The sequence below is a fragment of the Schistocerca americana genome, chromosome 1 (assembly GCF_021461395.2).
Source record: "Schistocerca americana isolate TAMUIC-IGC-003095 chromosome 1, iqSchAmer2.1, whole genome shotgun sequence".
In the NCBI taxonomy this organism is placed as follows: Eukaryota; Metazoa; Arthropoda; class Insecta; order Orthoptera; family Acrididae; genus Schistocerca; species Schistocerca americana.
The window spans coordinates 429,304,213-429,325,234 of NC_060119.1; the positions used below are offsets into that span (position 1 = coordinate 429,304,213).

Consider the following 21,022-nt stretch of genomic DNA (forward strand, 5'->3'; position numbering starts at 1 on the left):
GGTCTTCCTCTGAACCCACGTAGGCGACAAACAAAATTTGAACGTATATGCCTTTACAAATGAAATTACACAATTTCAGACACTTTACTAATCTCGTACAGATATTTTATCTATATAGACTAAAGCGGTGAGTGAAAATTTGTACCAAGGCCGGGAATCGAACCCGGGCCTCTTGCTTCCTAGGCAGGTGCGTTAACCACTACGCCACGTTGGCAAAACGTTTCACACAACTGCACAGGTTACCCTACCATGCCTCCCTCCTCGATCCAAATTCTCACTACTGTCCCAGTCTACTTTAAATTCCCCCTTACCAATAAACTCTCTGAAATTGTGTCATTTCATTTCTGTAAGTACCTGCTCCTGGGTTTCAGGTTGGATCCCCCATTTATGTTCGATGCCAAGGTGCTATTCCAGAACATGGAGAGCCTCGGCAATTCTTTCCGCGTGAAATGGGATATTTAAAGTAGACTGGGGTGGCAGTGAGAATTTGGATCGAGGAGAGAGGCGTGCCAGATTAATCTGCGCAGCTGTGTGAACCGCTGTGTCAGTGTGGCTTAGTGGCTAACGCATCGGCCTAGTAAACAAGCCATGGTGCAAATTTTCACTCACCGCTTCAGTCTATATACATCACTGTCTCGTAGCCAACACCTTCCACAACACACTGGTAGTTTCAGAACTTCGCGTATAATTGATTTGCAGGACTAGATTTGCATATTAAGTTGATGTACGACAATCACTGTAAAAGAAATTCGTAACGTTTTTTTACAAGAAATCTTTTATTCTACGTCTTTGCCTACCACGGAGGTCCCGCCGCTATTCAAATGTGATTAAAATGTTTCCGGAAGTCACGCTGTCGTAGCACTTCGTCAAGATGCCTGCAACTCTTGATATATGCTAACATTCACCACATACTGAAGACGGTGTATAGGGAATGACGCTGTTGATCGCAGCACAGTTGCATGTTGGGTGAACATATTAACTAGTGAAAGTGGGCGCACCCGTGTCCGGGACCTACCGGGTAGCAGCAGACCGAGCACCGCGCAGACTCCTGAATCCTGACAATGTACAGCGCTTTCACAACTGGCTGACAAAGCACAACAGCGAACCAACCGTCAATGCGAGTGTGAGTACGAGAAGCGTCTGTATGGAGCTGAAGTTGGAAAAGGTGTGTGCCAGGTCTGTTCCAAGAATGTTGATGGATGTCCATAAAGAAACAAGGAAGACATTGTGGAGTGAATTTTTGGAACAGTAGACGAATTCAGGAGATAACTGCGTTGCAAGAATTGTGACGGGAGATAAATCTGGGTGCAAAGAGCCAGACGGCGCAGTGGTTAGCACACTGGACTCTTATTAGTGATGACGACGATTCAAATCACCGTCTGATCAACCAGGTTTACGTTTGCCGTGCTTTCCCTAAATCTCTGCAGGCAAATGCCAGGTTGGTTCCTTTAAAAGGACGCGGTCGATTTCCTTCCCGATCCTTTCGTAATCCGAGCTTGTGCTCCGTCTCTAATGACCGCGCTGTCGACGGGACGTTAAACTCTAATCTTCCCTTTTTCATCTGTTTGCATCGTTTTGATCTGGAGACAAAGCTGCAATCGATGGAACCGCATCGTTAAATCTAGCCGAAGAAACAGAAATTCGAAACTGCGCCTTCAGTAGGCAAAGTGATGGCTGCTGTGGTTTTTGATTCTCAAGGACAGTAGCTTGTGGACACCGTGCCACACAGAACCACTATCAGTTCTGTCGCGTATGTGGCAACCCTTAAAAAAGTTCATGCTCGAATGCCTCGCGTTCGACATCATTGGTAACAAATCGCGACGTACTTGCTGTTGCATTATAACGCCTGGCCGCATGTCAATGAGAAAACCACCAACGAGATCACGAAGCTTGGATAGAAAACGCTGAAACAACCACTCTCCAACCATGGTCTGGCGCCGTCTGTTCACAACTACTTCGGTAAACTGAATGAATTCGTTCGCCGATCGAGATTTGAAGACGGTGACTCCCTTGTGAAAGCTGCCGGATTTTGGCCCAAACGTGCTGCCCTGACTTCGACCGAGTAAGTACGCATTTAGTTCAAGATTGACGTACGGCCATTTGAAAGGGACGTAGATTACGTGGAAGAATGACACGAATGTACAAAAATACAATAAAAATATCAAAGGTATCAAAGATAGACTGCGTATTTCAACAAAATTATACATGTAATTTGGAGTGACGCTTGTACATGTCTAATATACATGTAATCGATTTGTGATTCTGGTGATGAATTTGTAACCTTATCACTTGTCAGAAACTGAGATCTGAATTTAACTGTCTGGTTTCTTTGTATGTGCTGGATGGAACGGGTGCCTCTCCCTTGTTACTGTGAGCGTGAATCGTCCTGGAAAGTTATATGATCTTCTTCTTTTTCTACTACTACTACTACTACTACTACAATAATAATTATTATCATAATAATGTATTTAGTGTCTGAAAAGTTATTTGAGATGATCTTAGGAGCCTCGGCTAATATAGCAGTGTTATTACCGTTACAAAAACATCCTTGCACACGTATTTGCTCTGAGCACTATGGGACTCAACTGCTGAGGTCATTACTCCCCTAGAACTTAGAACTACACTCCTGGAAATGGAAAAAAGAACACATTGACACCGGTGTGTCAGACCCACCATACTTGCTCCGGACACTGCGAGAGGGCTGTACAAGCAATGATCACACGCATGGCACAGCGGACACACCAGGAACCGCGGTGTTGGCCGTCGAATGGCGCTAGCTGCGCAGCATTTGTGCACCGCCGCATTCAGTGTCAGCCAGTTTGCCGTGGCATACGGAGCTCCATCGCAGTCTTTAACACTGGTAGCATGCCGCGACAGCGTGGACGTGAACCGTATGTGCAGTTGACGGGCTTTGAGCGAGGGCGTATAGTGGGCATGCGGGAGGCCGGGTGGACGTACCGCCGAATTGCTCAACACGTGGGGCGTGAGGTCTCCACAGTACATCGATGTTGTCGCCAGTGGTCGGCGGAAGGTGCACGTGCCCGTCGACCTGGGACCGGACCGCAGCGACGCACGGATGCACGCCAAGACCGTAGGATCCTACGCAGTGCCGTAGGGGACCGCACCGCCACTTCCCAGCAAATTAGGGACACTGTTGCTCCTGGGGTATCGGCGAGGACCATTAGCAACCGCCTCCATGAAGCTGGGCTACGGTCCCGCACACCGTTAGGCCGTCTTCCGCTCACGCCCCAACATCGTGCAGCCCGCCTCCAGTGGTGTCGCGACAGGCGTGAATGGAGGGACGAATGGAGACGTGTCGTCTTCAGCGATGAGAGTCGCTTCTGCCTTGGTGCCAATGATGGTCGTATACGTGTTTGGCGCCGTGCAGGTGAGCGCCACAATCAGGACTGCATACGACCGAGGCACACAGGGCCAACACCCGGCATCATGGTGTGGGGAGCGATCTCCTACACTGGCCGTACACCACTGGTGATCGTCGAGGGGACACTGAATAGTGCACGGTACATCCAAACCGTCATCGAACCCATCGTTCTACCATTCCTAGACCGGCAAGGGAACTTGCTGTTCCAACAGGACAATGCACGTGCGCATGTATCCCGTGCCACCCAACGTGCTCTAGAAGGTGTAAGTCAACTACCCTGGCCAGCAGGATCTGCGGATCTGTCCCCCATTGAGCATGTTTGGGACTGGATGAAGCGTCGTCTCACGCGGTCTGCACGTCCAGCACGAACGCTGGTCCAACTGAGGCGCCAGGTGGAAATGGCATGGCAAGCCGTTCCACAGGACTAGATCCAGCATCTCTACGATCGTCTCCATGGGAGAATAGCAGCCTGCATTGCTGCGAAAGGTGGATATACACTGTACTAGTGCCGACATTGTGCATACTCTGTTGCCTGTGTCTATGTGCCTGTGGTTCTGTCAGTGTGATCATGTGATGTATCTGACCCCAGGAATGTGTCAATAAAGTTTCCTCTTCCTGGGACAATGAATTCACGGTGTTCTTATTTCAATTTCCAGGAGTGTAGTTAAACCTAACTAACCTAAGGACATCACAAACATCCATGCCCGAGGCAGGATTCGAACCTGCGACCGTAGCGGTCTTGCAGTTCCAGACTGCAGCGCCTTTAACCGCACGGCCACTTCGGCCGGCTTGCACACGTATTAACGACGTCTTTGCTAACGCCGACAGTCAAAACACACTATCAATTCCTTACTATGTACACCCTCAAATGGTTCAAATGGCTCTGAGCACTATGGGACGTAACATCTGTGGTCATCAGTCCCCTAGAACTTAGAACTACTTAAACCTAACTAACCTAAGGACATCATACACATTGACGCCCGAGGCAGGATTCGAACCTGCGACCGTAGCAGTCACGCGGTTCCGGACTGAATCGCCTAGAACCGCTCGTCCACCGCGGCCGGCTGTACACCCTCTTCCTTCTCGTTCCCGCCTCTTACAAGATAATGATCACAAAATTCAACAGACCTTCTTCACGTCTCTCTCTCTCTCTCTCTCTCTCTCTCTCTCTCTCTCCCCCTCTCTCTCTCTCCCTCTCTCTCTCTCTCTCTCTCTCTCTCTCTCTCTCTCTCTCTCTCTCTGTGTGTGTGTGTGTGTGTGTGTGTGTGTGTGTGTGTGTGTGTGTGTGTGTGTGTGTGTGTGACCAGCGCGCGTCCCTGCCGAACTAGTTCCCAACTCATTTCCTGGAGCGATCGCTACAGCTCAGGGCAGGAAGCGCGAGCAGTATTCGCCGAGAATTACAGCCGGATGGCGAAATCGCCGCCGCGAATAGATCTGTGGCCGACGCTGTCCCGTGCTGTAAATGCTCTTCTGGTAACGCAGCGGTCGCAGCAGATGTACAGTCCCCTGTACTCTGCTGGCCTGAGGTATGAACTAAGTAATCTGTCAGCCGCTTTCCTGACTACATCTCTGTCGTTGTTCACAGGAGAATCACAGCCTACTAGAGCTGTTGCATATCTTATGTCTTCGTTACTCAGTAACGAATGTTTCATGAGCCTAAGTAACGTGTCTTTATTACCTGAAACATCTCGCTACTGGCACGTTTTCTTTCCGGCACCCTGTCCGTGTCAGTCTCCGGCCCAGCCGGTAGTTTATCTATTCCTTCAATTCGTTATTCTCAGTTGATTCAGGCTAACGGTAACGTTGAGAATATCGTTAGTGACGCAGAGTATCGAATATTCTGTCAGGCGCCATGTTTTCTCTTACTCGTGTAATTGGTGTTCGACTCGGGCCGTGTCGGCAGTATTCACAATCGTCCAGTTTTTGACTCTCACATACGATTCGCATGTGCAGAAGATGGCGTGAGTGACTGTATGTTTCCAATATCATTTAGTGAGACATACCTCCGTTTTTACGAAATATTCAGGTCGATTATAAAATTGAATTGTAATCTGATGTGAGTGCGGAGAGATTAGTTCCATTTTTGCAACGATTCGTGATACTATTCGTAAGAGTTCACATTAACGGCTTTTTAGTAAATTTTCGTAATTTTGAAGTGGAAAAGAAGCAAACTGAAAGCGCCAAACAAGGATAATGGAATGCAGTCGAATCAAATCGGATGATGATAGATTAGGGAAAAAGACACTAGATGTAGTAGGAGAGTTTCGCTATTGGGGCAGCAAAGTAACAAACAATGGCTGAAGTAGAGATGATATAAAATACAAAGTGGTAATAGGAAGAAAAGCCTTTCTGAAAAAGAGAATTTGTTAATACTGAAAATACACTGATAAGCCAAAACATTATGACCACTTACTTAACAGCTTGTTTGTCCGCCTTTGGAACGAAATACTTCGCTGATTCTGCGTATCAGGGATCCGCCATTTTTTTTTTTTTTTGTAGGTTTGTGGAGATATGTGGTATTAGACATCTACGCACAAGTTATGTAATAACGGGCCGCTGATTTGTGTGCGCGTAGAAGGCACCCGATAGAAACCCAGATGGGTCCGATAGGGTCTACAACAGTCGAATTTGGTCGCCGAGACATCAACGTGACTTCACTATAGTGCTCGTCAATCCACTGTAGCACGGTTCTGGCTCCGACACACTGACAATAATACTGCTGGAACATGACTTCCCCATAGGAGAAGACAACAATCATGAAGCGATGCAGGTGGTTCGCAGCTGTCAGCGTGTCTTCGATTATTACATCAGGACCCATGCAAGCGCAGGAGAATGTCTCCCATGACATAAAACTGCTCCCACCAACTTGCATCCTCGCCGCTAGAGCATCTTCTTCAGGGTACGCCCTCTTACCCTGGTTGGTCGGATACCCCTGCATTGCCTCCATATCATCTCTTCGACGAATTGTATTTGGTTCTTCACTTTTTGTTGGTGTCTTCTTGTTGCCCTTCTCAGGTTTGTAGGCTTCGGTGTTGGCCCATGGCGGGCCGACTGCACTCCTCCCGGCGCGGACGGTGCAGGGAGCGCCTCACTGCGGCTGCTGCTTAGCGGCCGCTTGTGTGGCCGTCAGCATGGCCTCTGCAACACGCTGCAGCGTGTCGGCAAGGCTTGCCACCTTGTCGATCGCCACAGACAGTGCAGAGACGGCTGCTGCCAGGATGTCTTCATTCGCTGCAGGTGCAGCGTCTCGCCTTGGCGCAGCAGGCTGACGGGCGGTGGCAGTCGTGTTGCCACTCTTGCCTCCGTCCGTTGTTATGGCGCGCTGCATGTTGCGAGACCCAGTTCACCTCGATGACGGCATGTATGGAGATAACATCGACCTAGTGTAGCAAAATGTGATTCGTCCGAAGATCCAACACGTTTCCATTGACCGACGGTCGAATCGCGTTGGTCCCGTGCCCACTGCAATCATAATTGACGAGGTGGTTGTGTCAACATGTGAACACGTAGGGATGGTCTGCTGCTGAGCTTCATGTTCAACAATGCACGATGAACGGTGTGCTCCGAGACACTCGTGCATGCACCAGCACTGTGATCTTCCGCCAGAGATCATCACCTATCCTACTTTACAGGCAGACATGCCTCCGAACCTCACGTTCTGCCGCGCGGGGTAGCCGCGCGGTCTGAGGCGCCTTGTCACGTTTCGCGCGGCTGCCACCGTCGGAGGTTTGAGAAACTCAAGAAACACACCCGAGCCGAATCTACATTAAATTACGAACGCTGTACTACGCTGCTGGACAAGAAACAGAGTTTTGGTGTGCCTATACGGCAGTTGTAGCTTTCTTCCGGAAACTGTCACCCCAGCACTAATGCTGCTGCTCTTCAGTTTAGAAACTGTAGGATTGCAGCGCTCAGTGTCGTTTGCGGTGCTGACGTTACTTCAGCAGTCATCGTAAGTACTGCTGAAACTAGCATATGTACAGGGTGAAAAGTATTTAAACCGACAAACTCTGGGAGGTTGTAGGGGACATCAAAACAAATATTTTTCCCTAATGTCATTTTTTCCTATGAGGATTATTTAAACCAGTGGAGGTCATATTACGCTCTTCAGTTGTTAGAGGCCGTATTACAGTTGTTAGAGGGCGTATTACGCTCTTCAGTTGTAGGCAACTGCTGTCCACCAGTGTAGTAGTGCATTGTCTGTTTGCTAATGGATCGACACACCTGGAGTAAGTACACTGATATGGTTGGTGAGTACTACGTAGCAAACCACAACGGACGAGCTGTACAGCGGGTTTATCAACAACAATATCCTAATCGCCGTATCCCGCATCATACGACCTTTACTGCGTGAGACCTGGTCATTTAGCTGATTACCTGGATAGGGACGCCGTCGCACAGCAAGAACGCTGCAATATGAGGAAGTTGCTGGAAGACTTCCTGCTCGCTACAAGACAACACATGAGGTTCCAACATGACGGGGCGCCGGCGCATTTCAGTCGTCGTGTGCGTCGATTCCTGGACCGACGGTTCCCAGAAACGTGGATTGGCAGAGGTGGTCCTGTACCATGGCCTGCTCGATCCCCAGATATGTCCCCTCTGGACTTTTTTGCATGAGGAAAGATGCACAACCTTGTTTAGGCAACTCCTGCTGCATCAGAAGAGGATCTGGTTGCCCGGATAGTAGCAGCAGCAGGAACAATTCAGGATACTCCTAGGGTTTTTGCCCGTGTCAGACAGAACATGATCCGACGGTTTAACCTTTGTTTACGTGTCAATGGAGGGATTTTTGAAAATCTACTGTAATTGAAATTGGGTTGTGTTAATGTGTTGTCTCTTGGATATAAAAAAAATGGAAAATTGTTGGTTGGTTTAATTAATTTGCCGCCAGATAAATCTTCTTTTACCGGTTTAAATACTCCGCATAGGAAAAAAATGACATTAGGGAAAAATATTTGTTTTGATGTCTCCTACAACCTCCCAGAGTTTGTCGGTTTAAATACTTTTCACCCTGTAGTTAGCTGCTCAGGGGACCAGATCGTACTACTTAACAAGCAACGCGCTGGTTTACGTGTCAAGCAGGTGAGGCACACCTGAGGGTGGTTTTAGGCGTAGTCATAAAGGCAAATGCCCGGCCGATTCCCAATCTCTGCGTCAGAAAGCAAGACACACGAACATCTAACTTCCAGTAAGACAAAGAACAAAGCTTACACGATCCACAGACAGGTAATGTACAGGACTTTCAGTTTAATGTTAAGTGACAACTGCGTCAGGACAGGCGTATAGAATAGCAGACATCACCTTACAAAACTAACTCCATGGCAATGGGACATTCGCCAGGGAGAAAGAAAAGAAGGAACTGAATGGCCGCTCGTACTGGTGAGATACAAAGTAAAGTTTCATGTTGTACGGAGAGTTCTGATACAGTAAACAATTTGTAGCGTACCGCAATAACTTTAATAAAGGAAGCCTGCTGCTACTGCACACACTACGGCACACGCGTGGCTTCTGTACAACTCACAATTTGGCACCAAACATGTGTGTACTGCGATGGCGGAACTCTAGATGTTCACTTACTAATTCCGTAACACGCGATTGTCCCGTTTACATCGAATATTTATTCAAACGCGGGTTTTTGTCAAGGCTGAGCCTACCGTCCGGCTTTCCGCTTTTTTTCCTATTTTTTAATACGCCTGCGGTAGAATTTCAAAGTATAGAACGCATATTTGCAGAAAAAATGGCCCGCCTGACGCGGACTAATAAAGAGAGCGTCGCGCGATTCATTCCGCCGCCTGTCCCCTCCTCTCCCTCTGCCCCCCTCCCCCTTAAAAGCGCAACCCCACCCCCCTTAGGCCGAACCCAAGCCCTGAGCATCCCCCGCCCCCACAAATCCGATGCGAGGCGACGCTCGAATTACTCGCAGGCCACGCCGCACCGGACCGGACTGAATCTCATTCCGCGGAAATACCGCCGCATCAAAGCCGATACAATTGCCAGCCAAGGACTGACAAAAAGAGCGAGAGTGCAAATGACGTCCACTAATAAAATCTAATCATCATTAATACACGTTCTCCAAGCAATAATTTGTTAATTAACTGTCTGATGGGATCTACTTTTTTCCCCTGCCCCTTTTTTGGTGTCCGAGGCCGATATTGGAAGCCATCACAACACAGCGACATATAACGCTTTTAACATGAGCCAATATGTTGCGCTCATGGAGATTTAATCTGTATGCGAGGCACGCGCCGCGGGCTCGCGGGCTTTATCGTAGCCTTCGGAAGCGCCCCCTGCCGCTGGTTCGGGAGCGTGCTGCTGCTGCTGCTGCTGCTACTGCATCGCTACGTCCAACACGAGTGTGGGTTCCCGTCCGGAAGATTAGATACAGGGACTGGACAAAAATACGGAAACACCAAAAATACAACACATTATCGTTCCTAATGTGGTGCAGGAAAACCGGTGACATTTTAAATAACTTCCAGTCGTCTCGGAATGAATTAATGCAGGTCCTCTATGACTTTTGAGGGAATCTCGTACCATTCTTTCTGCGTAATAGTGGCAAGGTCAGGTTACGAGTATGGGTGTGTACCGCGATGACGAACCCTTCTCTCCAAAGCAGACCACATAGACTCAGTAGTATTGAGATCTGACGGCTGTGGCGACCAGGAAAGGGAGGGGGGTGGGGGGGACATGACCACTCATCCTGTGTGAAGAGGAGCACCCACGTCGTGGAAAATACTGAACCCTGTGATTGACACCCATGACGCCATGTTAAGGTCGTCCACGTCATCGCCGGACCCCCACCATGTTTCACTCTTGGGACATAAAACTCGGCCTGAAGTCGGAAACATTGTGAAACGACACTCATCCAACCAAATTACTTTCTTCCACTGATCCATAGTCCACGATGGCTTCGGCATCAAGTTTTCGTGTTCCGGGCATTTGCGTCACTGATGTGTGGTTCGGGAATTCTAGCTCGCCCTGCAGTTCCCTGCTTATGCAGCTCCCTTCGTGTTGTTTTCGTGCTGACATGGTTCGCGAGTGCGACATTCAGCTCTGCAGGGACTTTTGCAGCTATCATCGTCTTACTTTTCGTCATAAACTTGTACAGTGACCGTCCGCCACGGTCACTCAACACAAACTTCCGTCTGCGTTGTGACGTTTTTCCCCTCTCCCTGTATGCAGCATGAATCTTCGTAATATTTCCTCTTGAAACATCAAACACTCCGGCTACCTACTTTAGGGAACCATCCACCGTACGAGCATCAACAACTTTCCCACGTTTGGCTTCACTTAGCCGCCGACATAATGCACTCACAACTATACAGTCATTGTTTTGACCACGACTGAGGTTTGCAACGTATTGAAGACACTGCAAAGGTGCGGTCTGTGGGCATACACAACAGCGAAACCAGCAGGCTTAGTCAGCATCTGAATTCACATTCAAGCTTTGCATTTCTCGCGGTGGTTTTATATTTACGTCCAACCCTTTTACATGTGCGAAGATTGGTGAATAATGTTATTATGCCTGACGCACAAAAGTGTATAATCTTGTTGTAGTTACAGTGCTGATGTGGCGCTTAGACCGTAGATAATTAATTACTTTAAAAAATCAGCTGTGTTTCCCTATTAGCAGGTAAAATTAAGCGCAAAAAATGGTTCAAATGGCTCTGAGTACTATGGGACTTAACTTCTAAGGTCATCAGTCACTTCGAGCTACTTAAACCTAACTAACCTAAGGACATCACACACATCCATGCCCGAGGCAGTATTCGAACCTGCGACCGTAGCACCACCGCGATTCTGGACTAAAGCGCCTAGAACCGCTCGGCCACGACTCTGGTTTACTTGGCACGCAGCCAAGAAAATAATACAACAGACAAATGGCAATATATCCAGACCCTAGCGAGTGATATGTGGAGAATTTAGATGTCACCTCGGAAGCAAAATTCACGAAATAAAATCGTTAGCCACGGTAAGTTACGGATACTAACGCAGAAACAGACGTAGCACGACAATGCTTACCACATCAGCACTGATGAAATCGCGGTGCCGGCTGCACGCTGTGGAAGCGGCGTTATCGCTTAATAAGAACGATTATAGTAGCGACGGGCATTCTAACACGAACCGTACTAAAACTGACTGTCTCCGTATGAGCCTGCGTTCAAGGTTGTGGAAGCTTCTTAATCACCTTATAGCAGCCTAACAAATGAGTTACACTGACCATGTTTTAAGGACAAGGGGCTGATCGACTAATACTGTTATGGGAGTTGTTTAGTATCGGTGTTTCGGCTGCTGAATAATGAATTACACATCAATAAGATTCTCTTGTAATAATAATCACTACGGTGGGCCACTGATTTTACACAAATGTGAGACAGTTACTCCCTTCGCCTTACAATTTAATGATTGTCGCTCTTTGATTTATTCGCAAGCTATTGCATTAATTAACACAAACACACCACAGTACTCACTGCAGTCCAATTGCATGCGGCCGGCGCGATTGACGCGAAACGCGTAATCACGGTACGAGGTAGATACTTAATAAAAACACTTCAAAATAAACTCTTTTGTCACGATTGGTTAATTGCTGGTGGCCAATCCGTTATGTCGGGGACACGAGGAGTCGACAGTACGTGTTACAGACGGCCGCCATTACACCATGTCCTGCTCGCTTAGAGCTCCCTCAGTGATTACCCCCTGCACACTGCCTGCAGTCCACTACTAACAATTGGTGTTCCTCTCTGGTGCTCGAATATCGATATCTAGCCGACCTAGACCTGTGTGAGGCACGACTACATTTATTTTTACGCAAAAGACGGCGCACCCCTTACAGAGCCAACACATGTCCAATAAGACGGCGGTAACTCCCACCCTACAACCAACTACGACGTGCCACAGAGCAACAACTGCAACAGAAGGGGACTCGGCGCGCGTCTCTTCGTGGTTTTGTAAACTTCGTCGCACCACAAATGAGCACGCATTTAGAAAGCATCGCTCATACGAAACTCGGCTTGTCTTGTTCTCACGCGGTTGAAGAGCAACAGGCAGATTCCATATACTTAGATTTTCGGAAAGTGTACGATGCCCCACGGCAGACAGTTTGTGAAGGTATGAGCATACGGAATATGTTCCCAGAAATACGAGTGGCTCGAAGATTTCTTAAGTAATAGAACCCAGTATGGTGTCCTCGACACAGAGTGTCCATCAGAGGTAAAGGTATCATCAGGAGTGCCCCAAGGAAATGTGGCAGCACGGTCTTGTTCTCAGTTTACTTGAATGATCTGACGGACAAGCTGAGCAGCAACCTGCGACCCATTGCCGATCATGCTGTGATATACGGGAAGGTGTCGTTCAAAGATGGCTCCAAGCACTATGGGACTTAACATGTGAGGTTATCAGTCCCCTAGACTTAGAACTACTTAAAAATAACCAACCTAAGGACGTCACACACATCCATGCCCGAGGCAGGATTCTAATCTGCGACCGCGCAGTTCCGGACTGAAGCGCCTAGAAAAACTCGGCCACAGCGGCCGGCGAAGATGTCGTCGTTGACGGGCTGTGTGAAATCTTATGGGACTTGACTGCTAAGGTCATCAGTCCCCTAAGCTTACACACTACTTAAGCTAAATTTTCCAAAGGACAAACATACACACCCATGCCCGAGGGAGGATTCGAACCTCCGCCAGGACCAGCCGCACAGTCCATGACTGCAGCGCCTGAGACCGCTCGGCTAATCCCGCGCGGCGTTCACGGACTGTAGGAGGAGATAAAATATCTAGATGACGTAATGGTAGGGAGCTTGCTCCCAGTGTAATGTAAATTAATGCATATGAGTAGGAAAAATAAACCCGTAATGTTAGAATACAGAATTAATCATGTACTATTATACAGTAATGTCAATTGAGCTTCAAGGCGTAACGTTGAAAAGCGATTTGAAATTGAACGAGCACGAAAGTACCGTAGGAGGGAAGGCCAGCGGCCAACTCTAGTTAATGGGAGAATTTTAGGAAAGTGCGGTGTGCTTGTAAAGGAGATCGTATAGAGAACACTAGTGCAACTAATTCTTCAGTAGTGGTCGAATGTTTGGGATGCCCAACAGGTCGGACTAAGTGAAGATACCAAAGCAATTCGGAGGCGGGCTGCCATGTGTGTTACCGGTAGGTTCGAACAACACGCAGGTATTACGTAAATGATTTGGGAACTCAAATGGGAATCCCTGAAGGAAAGGCTATGTTCTTCTCCCGGTGCACTATTGCGAAAATTAGAGAATCAGTGTCTGAAGCTGACTGCAGAATGGTTCTAATGCCGCCAAGGTATATTTCGCGTAAGGACAACGGAGATGATGACGAAGAAATTACGGATCGTCCGGAGATATATAGACAGTAATTTTTCTCTCGTTGTAATTGCGAGTGAAACAGGAAAGGTAATGACAAGTAGTGGTACAGGGTAGCCTCCGGCACTCGCCATACTGTGGCTTCAGGAGTACGTATGTAGACTTAGGGGACGATTGGCGTCATGGCGTTTAAATTGGGTAACCTGTCCTGGCGCCACGTCAACAGACAGAAAAACTATGTTGTTCTTACGCCAAGGCGGAACTACAGCTTAAATTTGAACATAACGGCCCCAAACTGTTACCACTTTTCGCCATCTCGCGGGCTTTTCAAAACTAATGATCGATGAACACGAAAATTATTCTCTCTCCCCCCCTCCCGGCTCTCAATGGTCGTCAACTTAAGGCAAACCATTCGTGGTTTCGGATGGCGGGGTAAAATTTATTTTAACGCATAAATTGGACGATTAATTCTACCGACGTTTTAATTAATTAAGCAATAATATTGTTGAGATGGCGATTACGTATACAGCATGAATTTGGGATTGGAAACATGATTTCTATTAAAAAAATGGTTCAAATGGCTCTGAGCACTATGCGACTTAACTTCTGAGGTCATCAGTCGCCTATAACTTAGAACTAATTAAACCTAACTAACCTAAGGACATCACACACGTCCACGCCCGAGGCAGGATTCGAACCTGCGACCGTTGCGGTCGCTCGGTTCCAGACTGTAGCGCCCAGAACAGCACGGCCACTCCGGCCGGCGATTTCTATTCAAATAAAGTCTCTTTCCTTGGATGGGTCAGAACTGAACCATGCTGAGGCTTCTCGATGTGGACTATACTTCCCAAAGAAGTCTCAGTGTGGAGTCTGATGAGAAATTTGAATTGCCGCAAGCAGCTTTATTATGCACTGCGTTAGGCAGGATACTGGATACCGCAGCAAATTTTTTGCGTCAAGACTACACAAATGAAGGAGTATCCTAACGCACACGAGACATACTGCCTAGTCGGAACACGGTGACGTTTTGTAAACAAATTTCTCTCTCTTTTCTAATATATGAACCCCAATATGTTTCCTCGCCCACTCTCATTTGCATCCCCAACTGCTGGGAAAATGCGCACGCACAAACAATATACACGTTTTTGTGGAACTTCACTCGTAACTCACTTTTCACTACGTAAAACGTACTATTTATGTCGCTGCCCCCTCCCCATGAACCATGGACCTTGCCGATGGTGGGGAGGCTTGCGTGCCTCAGCGATACAGATAGCCGTACCGTAGGTGCAACCACAACGGAGGGGTATCTGTTGAGAGGCCAGACAAACGTGTGGTTCCTGAAGAGGGGCAGCAGCCTTTTCAGTAGTTGCAAGGGCAACAGTCTGGATGATTGACTGATCTGGCCTTGTAACAATAACCAAAACGGCCTTGCTGTGCTGGTACTGCGAACGGCTGAAAGCAAGGGGAAACTACAGCCGTAATTTTTCCCGAGGGCATGCAGCTTTACTGTATGATTACATGATGATGGCGTCCTCTTGGGTAAAATATTCCGGAGGTAAAATAGTCCCCCATTCGGATCTCCGGGCGGGGACTACTCAAGAGGATGTCGTTATCAGGAGAAAGAAAACTGGCGTTCTACGGATCGGAGCGTGGAATGTCAGATCCCTTAATCGGGCAGGTAGGTTAGAAAATTTAAAAAGGGAAATGGATAGGTTGAAGTTAGATATAGTGGGAATTAGTGAAGTTCGGTGGCAGGAGGAACAAGACTTCTGGTCAGGTGACTACAGGGTTATAAACACAAAATCAAATAGGGGTAATGCAGGAGTAGGTTTAATAATGAATAGGAAAATAGGAATGCGGGTAAGCTACTACAAACAGCATAGTGAACGCATTATTGTGGCCAAGATAGATACGAAGCCCACACCTACTACAGTAGTACAAGTTTATATGCCAACTAGCTCTGCAGATGACGAAGAAATTGAAGAAATGTATGATGAAATAAAAGAAATTATTCAGATTGTGAAGGGAGACGAAAATTTAATAGTCATGGGTGACTGGAATTCGAGTGTAGGAAAAGGGAGAGAAGGAAACATAGTAGGTGAATATGGATTGGGGGACAGAAATGAAAGAGGAAGCCGCCTGGTAGAATTTTGCACAGAGCACAACATAATCATAACTAACACTTGGTTTAAGAATCATGAAAGAAGGTTGTATACATGGAAGAACCCTGGAGATACTAAAAGGTATCAGATAGATTATATAATGGTAAGACAGAGATTTAGGAACCAGGTTTTAAATTGTAAGACATTTCCAGGGGCAGATGTGGACTCTGACCACAATCTATTGGTTATGACCTGTAGATTAAAACTGAAGAAACTGCAAAAAGGTGGGAATTTAAGGAGATGGGACCTGGATAAACTGAAAGAACCAGAGGTTGTACAGAGATTCAGGGAGAGCATAAGGGAGCAATTGACAGGAATAGGGGAAATAAATACAGTAGAAGAAGAATGGGTAGCTTTGAGGGATGAAGTAGTGAAGGCAGCAGAGGATCAAGTAGGTAAAAAGACGAGGGCTAGTAGAAATCCTTGGGTAACAGAAGAAATATTGAATTTAATTGATGAAAGGAGAAAATATAAAAATGCGGTAAGTGAAACAGGCAAAAAGGAATACAAACGTCTCAAAAACGAGATCGACAGGAAGTGCAAAATGGCTAAACAGGGATGGCTAGAGGACAAATGTAAGGATGTAGAGGCCTATCTCACTAGGGGTAAGATAGATACCGCCTACAGGAAAATTAAAGAGACCTTTGGAGATAAGAGAACGACTTGTATGAATATCAAGAGCTCAGATGGAAACCCAGTTCTAAGCAAAGAAGGGAAAGCAGAAAGGTGGAAGGAGTATATAGAGGGTCTATACAAGGGCGATGTACTTGAGGACAATATTATGGAAATGGAAGAGGATGTAGATGAAGATGAAATGGGAGATACGATACTGCGTGAAGAGTTTGACAGAGCACTGAAAGACCTGAGTCGAAACAAGGCCCCCGGAGTAGACAATATTCCATTGGAACTACTGACGGCCGTGGGAGAGCCAGTCCTGACAAAACTCTACCATCTGGTGAGCAAGATGTATGAAACAGGCGAAATACCCTCAGACTTCAAGAAGAATATAATAATTCCAATCCCAAAGAAAGCAGGTGCTGACAGATGTGAAAATTACCGAACAATCAGTTTAATAAGCCACAGCTGCAAAATACTAACACGAATTCTTTACAGACGAATGGAAAAACTAGTAGAAGCCAACCTCGGGGAAGATCAGTTTGGATTCCGTAGAAACACTGGAACACGTGAGGCAATACTGACCTTACGACTTATCTTAGAAGAAAGATTAAGGAAAGGCAAACCTACGTTTCTAGCATTTGTAGACTTAGAGAAAGCTTTTGACAATGTTGACTGGAATACTCTCTTTCAAATTCTGAAGGTGGCAGGGGTAAAATACAGGGAGCGAAAGGCTATTTACAATTTGTACAGAAACCAGATGGCAGTTATAAGAGTCGAGGGACATGAAAGGGAAGCAGTGGTTGGGAAGGGAGTAAGACAGGGTTGTAGCCTCTCCCCGATGTTGTTCAATCTGTATATTGAGCAAGCAGTAAAGGAAACAAAAGAAAAATTCGGGGTAGGTATTAAAATTCATGGAGAAGAAATAAAAACTTTGAGGTTCGCCGATGACATTGTAATTCTGTCAGAGACAGCAAAGGACTTGGAAGAGCAGTTGAATGGAATGGACAGTGTCTTGAAAGGAGGATATAAGATGAACATCAACAAAAGCAAAACAAGGATAATGGAATGTAGTCTAATTAAGTCGGGTGATGCTGAGGGAATTAGATTAGGAAATGAGGCACTTAAAGTAGTAAAGGAGTTTTGCTATTTGGGGAGCAAAATAACTGATGATGGTCGAAGTAGAGAGGATATAAAATGTAGGCTGGCAATGGCAAGGAAAGCGTTTCTGAAGAAGAGAAATTTGTTAACATCCAGTATTGATTTAAGTGTCAGGAAGTCATTTCTGAAAGTATTTGTATGGAGTGTAGCCATGTATGGAAGTGAAACATGGACGATAAATAGTTTGGACAAGAAGAGAATAGAAGCTTTCGAAATGTGGTGCTACAGAAGAATGCTGAAGATTAGATGGGTAGATCACATAACTAATGAGGAAGTATTGAATAGGATTGGGGAGAAGAGAAGTTTGTGGCACAACTTGACCAGAAGAAGGGATCGGTTGGTAGGACATGTTCTGAGGCATCAAGGGATCACCAATTTAGTGTTGGAGGGCAGCGTGGAGGGTAAAAATCGTAGAGGGAGACCAAGAGATGAATACACTAAGCAGATTCAGAAGGATGTAGGTTGCAATAGGTACTGGGAGATGAAAAAGCTTGCACAGGATAGAATAGCATGGAGAGCTGCATCAAACCAGTCTCAGGACTGAAGACCACAACAACAACAACATGTCGCTGCCAAGGACAGATCCCAAGTTTATATGTCATATTGGACGATCATTTTCCTCAGGTCGGTTACCACAGCCGTGAATTTGTTAAACGATAGTGGCATTCCTAGATTACCACATGTTGTTAATATCTACAGCATTTGACAACAGCCTGTAAGACTGAAATTGGCCAATCGTGCAAAACGTAATAAAGTAAATACCTGTTAATTAAGCAATAGCTGAGGTGCAACCATGACAATCTCCTTTATCAGATGGAAAGTCTGCAACACGTAATTCGTTACTTATATGTTGTTAAGAGAAAAGTGTGACGGAATCTCGATTGAATAACAGTTAAGTTTATCATATTACAAATCCCATCAGCCGTGAAAGAGCAACCGGGAACAGACATAACAAAGAGTTGCCTTAAAAATTTTTATTATAGGTTCTTGAAGCATTTACAATGAAGTATATCATGCAACAAAATACTGGAGTGTGGTTTTATCACAAAATTTTTATGCACATATATTGTAGTGAATTCTAGAAATTGATATACGGAATGATAAAGATTGCCCCACGCTGTGTACCAAAAATAAAGGAAAATAGATGAAGTGAAGGATTAAAACGTGGGAACATTTGCATTCATTGTTATACCATCAATACCGACTCAGTAACTGCGCAAGTACAGAGGGAACGAAATCTCTCGCCTCAGCACACGACAGAGTCACGAAGGAGTATGTCGCAGGCACATCAGCCACCCCTTGTTGCTTTTGTTGCTGTGTGTTGACAACTAGCAGCTTTCATCTTCTACGTTCTGGGGTTTGCGGTGACGCCCTGGTTGGCTTAACTCCCTTCGCCTTTTTCTTCTTCTTCTTCTTCTTCTTCTTCACTGGCTGACTTAATTCTCCAGTTATAGCGCCCTTGGCGGCCGAAGCAGTGTTCCTGGGCTCGCACTGTCGGCGACTATTCTCAGCGGTGATTATCTCGCAGAAGAGCTCTTAGTGTAATATTTTGTGCCTGAGTTCAGACAAGAAAGTACGATCAGGTAAGTAATGATCCAAGTACCAGACTGAAAGAAAGTCCATTCGACATTCAATGGGAAATAAATGTGTCACAGGGCGACAACAGACGTCTAAATGAAAACAGGGATCAGACTTAATGTTCGAAGATTTGACTGACTGACTGACTGACCGACTGACCACACACTGATTATTCACCATATGATCTCTTCGTCTGTCTCACTGAGTAGCCTGCTCTTGCTTGACAGTTTTCTCCGTGGACTCTTACTCCCTGTGCTCCAGTGCGCTTAATATTCCATCGTATCGTTTTCGTCACTGGGGCGTTCAATTTGCAGTCTCTCACAGTGACCAATCAAATCCTGCGTAGTCTCTCCTCGCAGTCCTCAAGTAGGGTAATATTGCCAATGGTGCAACAACTGGCGTGTAAGGCGGGAACTTCCGTCTCACTTTCATGCTGTTCCTCATAGTGGCAGTTCCCAATGCTGGCTTCAATTTCCCCTGCAAACTGTACATCGTTGGTCATTGCATCAGGCGTTTGCATCTATGAGTTGTCAAGAATGCAGATACCCAATAAAACACCCATTTATCTGTGACGGGAATGCCTGTGGTTCGCTCAAATGTCCCCAGGTGCTCGTGCATTGGCAGAATTCCTATTGCTGTTCGTCAGACTTCACAAGGGCCAACCTTCCGGAGAGAGGCAAACATCTCAATTAAGCTGTCCTTGTCTGGTTTTGGGGAAAACGTCTCGTACCCGTCGTGCCTTAAGTCTCCTTTCCCTCTTCCTTTTATAACATACACTCCAAGAAGAAGAAGAAAAAAATGACGCACCACGAAAGTGTTATGCAAACTGATCTCAAACTGATATTCATACAGGTAACGACGGAATATCCGGAACTGTAAACTTTGGCGACCAACGGATGAATGTGTGACACTCCAGTGCGATTTGCGCGGGCGCTGATGACCGCACAGTCGAGCTACCCACAAACCAAACATCATCGTCCACTGCGATTTCAGCGCGCATCTGGCAAGGATAGTAAACGGGGGACATGTCGATACCAGAGCATGAAGTCTCTGCGAATTTCATTCCGCAAGGAACTGTCAATCACTCATATTCCCTACGCAGTTCTTTTTGTGTATCATAATATATTGTACATAAGAAAAGTTTGCTAAAACATCTGATGACTGATACTAAACTAAATATTCCAAACTTATCTTTTCTTTGTGAACATGACGCAACTAGTTCTCTGGCCCTACTGAATTTATGAGGCGCAATCAAATGGAAACCAAACACCCGCCACAACGGAACCATGGAGTCGTTCCATTCAAAGGTAACCACCACACGCTTTAAGACTTTTGTCCCATTGACAGACAAGACGACCGATTCCTGTTTCGTAGAACGCTCTCGGCCACTGACGGGTCCACAACCGCACCCACTCTTGTACTACTTCATCCGACTGAATCCGAAATCCGTTCATGACTCTCTTCAGGTCGCCAAATATGTGAAAATCACACGGTGAACGATACGGGGTGTACGGAGGATGTTGCCGTATTTCACTACCAAATTGCTGAAGCGTAGCCTTTGTCCAATTGGCAGTGCAGGCCGACCGCATTCAACCAAACATGGATATATCGTCTCGTCTCCCACCAGGAAAAGTGTCTTAACCCGTGTGGTTACTACTTCTGAATGGACCCTTCCATGGTCCCGTTGTGTCGGCTCTTCGGTTTCCATTTGACTGCCCCTCTCCGCGTGGTTTGAGGCGCCATGTCACGGATTGCGCGGCCCCTCCCGCCGGAGGTTTGAGTCTTCCTTCG

The 21,022-nt window shown here is 46.5% G+C and overlaps 1 protein-coding gene and 1 non-coding gene across 2 annotated transcripts in view; both read right to left on the reverse strand.

Moving 5' to 3' along the window:
- The window catches only part of LOC124557856 (exostosin-1), a 296,909-nt gene that overhangs the window by 213,558 nt on the left and 62,329 nt on the right, over nt 1-21,022 (reverse strand). The gene's annotated exons all lie outside the window — the stretch shown is intronic.
- On the reverse strand, nt 143-214 carry Trnap-agg. The gene has a single exon. It is a non-coding gene; the product is annotated as a tRNA-Pro (tRNA).